The sequence below is a fragment of the Arachis stenosperma genome, chromosome 5 (assembly GCF_014773155.1).
Source record: "Arachis stenosperma cultivar V10309 chromosome 5, arast.V10309.gnm1.PFL2, whole genome shotgun sequence".
NCBI classification, from domain to species: domain Eukaryota; kingdom Viridiplantae; phylum Streptophyta; class Magnoliopsida; order Fabales; family Fabaceae; genus Arachis; species Arachis stenosperma.
Genome location: NC_080381.1, coordinates 108,152,934 through 108,160,913, shown reverse-complemented (window position 1 = coordinate 108,160,913; position 7,980 = coordinate 108,152,934). Strand labels below are relative to the sequence as shown.

The window sequence follows — 7,980 nt, the reverse complement described above, 5'->3', positions numbered from 1 at the left end:
TTGTCTGTGGCGCTTTGAGTAGGATCACCAAGGTTATGGACTACAGGAGCTTCACCCCTGTTCAGATTGCATGACCGCTGACCCGGTGTTTGATCTAAAGCAGAGGAGGCTAATGACCACTGATCTGGCGTTAGTCATTTACAGTCTACCATGGAATGAGTCATCAGAAGTTGGAGTAGATGGTGAGAAAATTTGATCCAGAAGGAAGAAGCATCTCCGAAGTCTCAACCGTTCTCTCATTATTAATTTCACATCTATCTAGTAACGTTTCATTTATTTATCTATTTTATGCATTTTTCACAACAACTATCATCTTTTTGAATAGCCTGACTAAGATCTACAAGGTATCCATTGCTTGTTCAAACCAACAATCCTCGTGGGATCGACCCTCACTCACCTGAGGTATTACTTGGGCGACCCAGTGCATTTGCCGGTCTATCTGTGCAAATATTGTAGAGTCAATTTTGTGCACCATGTTTTTGGCGCCGTTGCCGGAGATTTTTCGAGTTTGACAAACTACCGGACTATCTTGTTGCTTAAATTAGGTACTTTTAATTGTGTCTTTTGTTTTCTTTTTCAAAAACTTTTTCAAATTCCATCTTTTCTTGTCTTTTGTTTGTGTCTAGTGTCAGTTCTTAAGTTTGGTGTCCTTTGTGTGTTCTTTATTTTCTTCAAATTTTTGAATTTGTTCTTGAGTGTCCTGCTTAGTATTCAAGTTGTTCTGGTTTCTTGTTTTGATCTTAAATATTTTTAAGTTTGGTGTCTTTTGGTGTTTTTCTTTTTAATTTCGAAAATTAGTATCCTTTGATCTAAAAAATTTTAACTTTGGTGTCTTTTGGTTGTTTTTCTCTTTCTTCATTAATTTGAAAAAAAAATAAAAAAATTTTCTTTTATCTTTATTCAAATTTCGAAAATCATGCTTTCTTTTTTTTATCTTGATTTAAAAATTTATTTTTTATTTTTGTGTTTTCTTGTTAGTAAAATCAAATTTAAAATCTTATCTTTTTAAATCTTTTCAAATCTTTTTTATAATTTGATTCTTTCCTAATCTTATCTTTTTTTTTTAATTTTAAAATTCAAAACTTTTTCAAATCTTTATCTTATCTTTGGTGCATCTTTTCTTTTAAAAATTTCAAATCATTATCTTATCTTATTTTAATTTCAAAATTCAAAATAAAATCTTTTTCAAATCTTTTCAATTCTTATCTTATCTTGTTGACTTTTCCTTTCCATTTTTAAATTTCAAAATTTTTAAAATTAAATCTTTTTCAAGTCTCCTATCATATCATAATTTCAAATCTTTCTTAATCAGTTACTTGTTTTCTCTTCCCTCTTTTTCAAAACTTCCTAACTAATTTCTCTCTCTTCTTTTTTCGAAAATCATTTTTCAAATTTCAAATCTTTTTAATTAATTAGCTTTGAATTTGCTTCTTGTTTTCGAATTCAATAAATAAATAAAATAAAACAAAAATATTTTAATTTTTGTTTCCCTTTTTACTTCTTAATTTTTGAATTCTTCTACCCCTCTATTCGAATTCTTCTTCCCAGTCCCCTATCTTTATTCTTCTTTCTTCTTCACATCTCACAGGGAGTTCTCTGTACTTTGACATAGAAACTCCCATTCTCTTTCTTTCTTGTTTTTCTTTTTCTTGTTTATGAGCAAGAACAGAGATAAAGAACGTCTCTTTGATCCTGATCCTGAACCTGAGAGGACCCTGAGGAAGCGTTTACAACAAGTTAAAACACAACACTCCGGAAGAGACCCCATAGAACTTTTCAAATACGAAAATGAAAATACAAACATGGCAGTCGATCAAAATAATGGAGGAGATGCACGAAAGGTTCTTGGTGACTTCACTGCACCCACTTCTGACTTCTATGGAAGAAGTATCTCCATACCTGCCATTAGAGCAAATTAGTTTGAGCTTAAGCCTCAGTTAGTCTCTCTAACGCAATAGAATTGCAAATTCTATGGACTTTCGCTAGAAGATCCACATCAATTCGCATATGAATTCTTGCAAATATCTGATACTATTAAGACCAATATAGTGGATTCTGAAGTCTATAGGCTTATGCTTTTCCCTTTTGCTGTTAGAGATATAGTTAGGATATGGTTGGATTCTCAACCCAAAGAAAGCCTAGACTCTTGGGAAAAGTTGGTCAATGCATTCTTGGCCAAGTTCTTTCCACCTCAGAAGATGAGCAAGCTCATGGTGGAAGTTCAAACTTTCAGACAAAAAGAGGGTGAACCCCTCTACGAAGCTTGGGAAAGATACAAGAAACTGATAAGGAGATGTCCTCCTGACATGCTCTCAAAATGGACTATCCTAGGTATCTTCCATGACGGTCTATCTGAGATGTCTAAGATGCCCTTGGACCATTCTGCTGGTGGATCAGTCCACTTGAAGAAAATGCCTGAAGAGGCATAGGAACTCATTGAAATGGTTGCAAACAACCAATTCATGTACACTTCTGAAAGAAACCCTGTGAATAATGGGTTAGCTCAGAAGAAAGGAGTCCTAGAGGTTGACACTCTAAATGCCATATTGGCTCAGAATAAGATCTTGACCCAACAGGTCAATATGATCTCTCAGCATTTGATTGGATTGCAAGTTGCAGGTGACAGCCCTCAAAACACCTCTTATGATGAAGATGCTTATGATCTAGATCAACCCATTATGGAAGAGGTGAATTACATGGGAGAACTGATGAGCGGATAATTTATACGCTTTTTGACATTATTTTTAGGTAGTTTTTAGTAGTATTTAGCTACTTTTAGGGGTGTTTTTATTAGTTTTTATGCAAAATTCACATTTCTGGACTTTACTATGAGTTTGTGTATTTTTCTGTGATTTCAGGTATTTTCTAGCTGAAATTGGGGGACATGAGCAAAAATCTGATTCAAGCTAAAAAAAGGACTGCTGATGCTATTGGATTCTGACCTCCCTGCACTCGAGATAGATTTTCTGGAGCGACAGAACTCTAAATAGTGCACTCTCAACTGAGTTGGAAAGTAGACATCCAGGGCTTTCCAGCAATATATAATAATCCATACTTTATTCGAGTTTAGATGACGCAAACTGGCGTTCAACGTCAGTTCCATGCTGCATTCTGGAGTAAAACGCCAGAAACACGTCACAAACTAGAGTTAAACGCCAAAAACACGTACCATAGATTAAGGGTGTGGAGCTCTGCTGTTCCTCGAGTATTAATGCAATTACTATTGTTCTTCTATTCAATTCAGCTTATTCTTATTCTAAGATATTCACTGCACTTCAACATGATGAATGTGATGATCCGTGACACTCATAATCATTCTCACCTATGAACGCGTGCCTGACAACCACTTGCATTCTACCTTAGATCGAGCGCATATCTCTTGGATTCCTTAATCAGAATCTTCGTGGTATAAGCTAGAAACCATTGGCAGCATTCTTGAGAATCCGAAAAGTCTAAACCTTGTCTGTGGTATTCCGAGTAGGATTTAGGGATTGAATGACTGTGACGAGCTTCAAACTCGCGAGTGTTGGGCATAGTGACAAACGCAAAAGGATCAATGGAACTTATTCCGACATGATCGAGAACCGACAGATGATTAGCCGTAATGTGACAGAGCATTTGGACCATTTTCACTGAGAGGACGGGAGGTAGCCATTGACAACGGTGAAACCCAACATACAGCTTGCCATGGAAAGGAGTAAGAAGGATTGGATGAAAGCAATAGGAAAGCAGAGATTCAAGAGGAACACGGCATCTCCATACACTGATCTGAAATTCCCACCAATGAATTACCTAAGTATTTCTATCTTTATTTACTTTTATATTTTCGAAAACCATTATAACCATTTAAATCCGCCTAACTGAGATTTACAAGTTGACCATAGCTTGCTTCATACCAACAATCTCCGTGGGATCGACCCTTACTCACGTAAGGTATTACTTGGACGACCTAGTGCACTTGCTAGTTAGTTGTGCGAAGTTGTGACAAAGTGTGATTCACGTTTGAGAGCTCCAAGTCTTTGGCGCCATTGTTGATGATCACAATTTACGCACACCAAGTTTTTGGTGCCGTTGCCGGGGATTGTTCGAGTTTGGACAGCTGACGGTTCATCTTGTTGCTCAGATTAGGTAATTTTCTTTTCAAAAAGTTTTCAAAAATCTTTCAAAATTTTTCTTCTTTTTCGTTTTTCCAAAATAATTTTCGAAAAAAATAAATAAAATACAAAAAAATTAATAAAATCATAAAAACCAAAAATATTTTTGTGTTTCTTGTTTGAGTATAGTGTCATTTTTTATGTTTGGTGTTAATTGCATGTTTTAAAAAACTTTTGCATTTTTCGAAAGTTCATACATGTGTTCTTCATGATCTTCAAGTTGTTCTTGGTAAGTCTTCTTGTTTGATCTTCATATTTTCTTGTTCTGTGTCTTTTGTTATTTTTCATATGCATTTTGCATTCATAGTGTCTAAACATGAAAAATTTCTAAGTTTGGTGTCTTGCATGTTTTTCTTTTCTTGAAAATTTTTCAAAAATAAATCTTGATTTTCATCATGATCTTCAAAGTGTTCTTGGTGTTCATCTTGACATTCATAGTGTTCTTGCATGTATTAGTGGTCTTGATCCAAAATTTTCATGTTTTGGGTCATATTTGTGTTTTTCTCTCTCATCATTAAAAATTCAAAAAAATCAAAAAAATATCTTTTTCTTATTTCTCTCATAAATTTCGAAATCTTTGGGTTTGACTTAGTCAAAATTTTTTAAAATAAGTTGTTTCTTGTTAGTCAAGTCAAGATTTTAATTTTAAAAATCCTATCTTTTCAAAACTTTTTCAAAAATCAAATCTTTTTCAATTTTCTTTTATTATTTTCGAAAATTTTTTAAATTTTTCAAAATCTTTTTGTTATCTTTATTTCAAAATTGAAAACTTTACTAGCAATTAATGTGAGTGATTCAAAAATTTGAAGTTTGTTACTTTCTTGTTAAGAAAGGTTCAATCTTTAAATTCTAGAATCATATCTTTTAGTTTCTTGTTAGTCAAGTAATCAATTTTAATTTTAAAAAATCAAATCCTTCTCAAAATATCTTTTTAATCATATCTTTTCAAAAATATCTTTTTCAAATCATATCTCTTTCAAAATCAATTTCAAAATCCTTTCTAACTTCTTATCTCTTCAAACTTGATTTTCAAATCTTTTTCAACTAACTAATTAACTTTTTGTTTGTTTCTTATCTTTTTCAAAACCACCTAACTACTTTTCCCTCTCAAATTTTTGAAATTCCCTCCCTCTCATCTTCTTTTATTTATTTTTTCATTTACTAACACTTCTCTTCATCAAAAAATTCGAACCCTCTCTTCCCCTTTTGTGTTTGAATTTTTCTCCCCTTTCTTCTATTCTTTTCTTCTTCTACTCACATAAAGGAATCTCTCTACTGTGGTAAAGAGGATCCCTATTATTATTTTCTGTTCCCTTCTTTTTCATATGAGCAGGAGCAAGGACAAGAACATTCTTGTTGAAGCAGATCCTGAACCTGAAAGGACTCTGAAGAAGAAACTAAGAGAAGCTAAATTACAACAATACAGAGAAAACCTTATAGAATTTTTCGAAAAAGAAGAGGAGATGGCAGCCAAAAATAATGACAACAACAATAATGCAAGGAGGATGCTTGGTGATTATACTACACCTACTTCCAACTTTTATGGAAGAAGCATCTCAATCCCTGCCATTGGAGCAAACAATTTTGAGCTGAAGCCTCAACTAGTTGCTTTGATGCAACAGAACTGCAAGTTCCATGGACTTCCATAAGAAGATCCCTATCAGTTTTTAACTGACTTCTTGCAGATCTGTGATACTGTTAAGACTAATAGAGTAGATCCTGAAGTCTACAGGCTCATGCTTTTCCCTTTTGCTGTAAGAGACAGAGCTAGAACATGGTTGGACTCACAACCTAAGGATAGCCTGGACTCTTGGGATAAGTTGGTCACGACCTTCTTGGCCAAGTTCTTTCCTCCTCAAAAGCTGAGCAAGCTCAGAGTGGATGTTCAGATCTTCAAGCAAAAAGATGGTGAATCCCTCTCTGAAGCTTGGGAAAGATACAAGCAGTTGACCAAAAAGTGTCCTTCTGGCATGTTTTTAGAGTGGACCATTTTAGATATATTCTATGATGGTCTATCTGAGCTTTATAAGATGTCACTGGACCATTCTACAGGTGGATCCATTCACCTAAAGAAAATGCCTGCAGAAGCTCAAGAACTCATTGACATGGTTGCAAATAACGAATTCATGTACACATCTGAGAGAAATCCTGTGAGTAATGGGACACCTCAGAGGAAGGGAGTTCTTGAAATTGATGCTCTGAATGCCATATTGGCTCAGAATAAAATGTTGATTCAGCAAATCAACATGAGTTCTTAGAGTCTGAATGGATGGCAAAATGCATCCAACAGTACTATAGAGGCATCTTCTAAAGAAGAAGCTTATGATCCTGAGAACCCTGTAATGGCAGAGGTGAATTACATGGGTGAAGCCTATGGAAACACCTATAATTCCTCATGGAGAAATCATCCAAATTTCTCATGGAAGGATCAACAAAAGCCTCAACAAGGCTTTAATAATGGTGGAAAGAATAGGCTTAGCAATAGCAAGCCTTTTCCATCATCTTCTCAGCAACAGACAGAGAATGCTGAGCAGAGCCCCTCTAGCTTAGCAAACATAGTCTCTGATCTATCTAAGGCCACTTTAAGTTTCATGAGTGAAACAAGGTCCTCCATTAGGCACAAGTGGGTCAGCTGAGTAAGAAAATCACTGAAACCCCTCCTAGTACTCTCCCAAGCAATACAGAAGAGAATCCAAAAGGAGAGTGCAAGGCCATTGATATAATCAATATGGCCAAATGCACAAAGGAGGAGAAGAACGTGAATCCTAGTGAGGAAGACCTTCTGGGACGTCCTTTGAACAAAAAGGAGTTCCAAACTGAGGAACCTAAGGAATCTGAGGCTCACCTAGAGACCATAGAGATTCCATTGAACCTCCTTTTACCATTCATGAGCTCTGAGAACTATTTTCCTCTGAAGAGGATAAAGATGTAACTGAAGAGCAAGTTGCTCAATATCTAGGAGCCATCATGAAGCTGAATGCCAAGTTGTTTGGTAATGAGACTTGGAAAGGTGAACCTCCCTTGCTCATTAGTGAACTAGATACATGGGTTCAGTAAACTCTACCTCAAAAGAAACAAGATCCTGGTAAATTCTTTATATCCTGTACCATAGGCACCATGACCTTTGAGAAGGCTCTATGTGACCTAGGGTCAGGTATAAATCTTATGCCACTCTCTGTAATGGAGAAACTGGGGATCTTTGAGGTACAAGCTGCAAGAATCTCATTAGAGATGGCAGACAAGTCAATAAAACAAGCTTATGGATTGGTAGAGGATGTGTTGGTAAAGGTTAAAGGCCTTTACATCCCTGCTGATTTCATAATCTTAGACACTGGGAAGGATGAGAATGAATCCATCATTCTTGGAAGACCCTTCCTAGCTACAGCAGGAGCTGTAATAGATGTTGACAGAGGAGAGCTAGTCCTTCAATTGAATGGGGACTACCTTGTGTTTAAAGCTCAAGGATCTTCCTCTACAACCATGGAAAAGAGGCACGATAAGCTTCTCTCAATACAGAGTCAAACAAAGCCCCCACAATCAAACTCTAAGTTTGGTGTTGGGAGGCCACAACCAAACTCTAAGTTTGGTGTTGGGAGGCCACAACCAAACTCTAAGTTTGGTGTTGAACCCCCACATTCAAACTCTAAGTTTGGTGTTGGGAGGTCCCAACAATGCTCTGATGATCTGTGAAGCTTCATGAGAGCTCACTATCAAGCTATTGACATTAAAGAAGCGCTTGTTGGGAGGCAACCCAATTTTTATTTATCTATGTTTTCTATTGTTCTTTTATGTCTTCTTAGGTTCATGATCATGTGAAGTCACAAAA

The 7,980-nt window shown here is 35.8% G+C and overlaps 1 non-coding gene across 1 annotated transcript; it reads right to left on the bottom strand.

Annotated features, from left to right (window-relative positions):
* Window positions 1-6,022: 6,022 nt before the first annotated feature.
* LOC130983940 (small nucleolar RNA R71) lies at window positions 6,023-6,126 on the bottom strand. Its single transcript, XR_009087907.1, has one exon. It is a non-coding gene; the product is annotated as a small nucleolar RNA R71 (small nucleolar RNA).
* Between the last annotated feature and the right edge of the window lie 1,854 nt (window positions 6,127-7,980).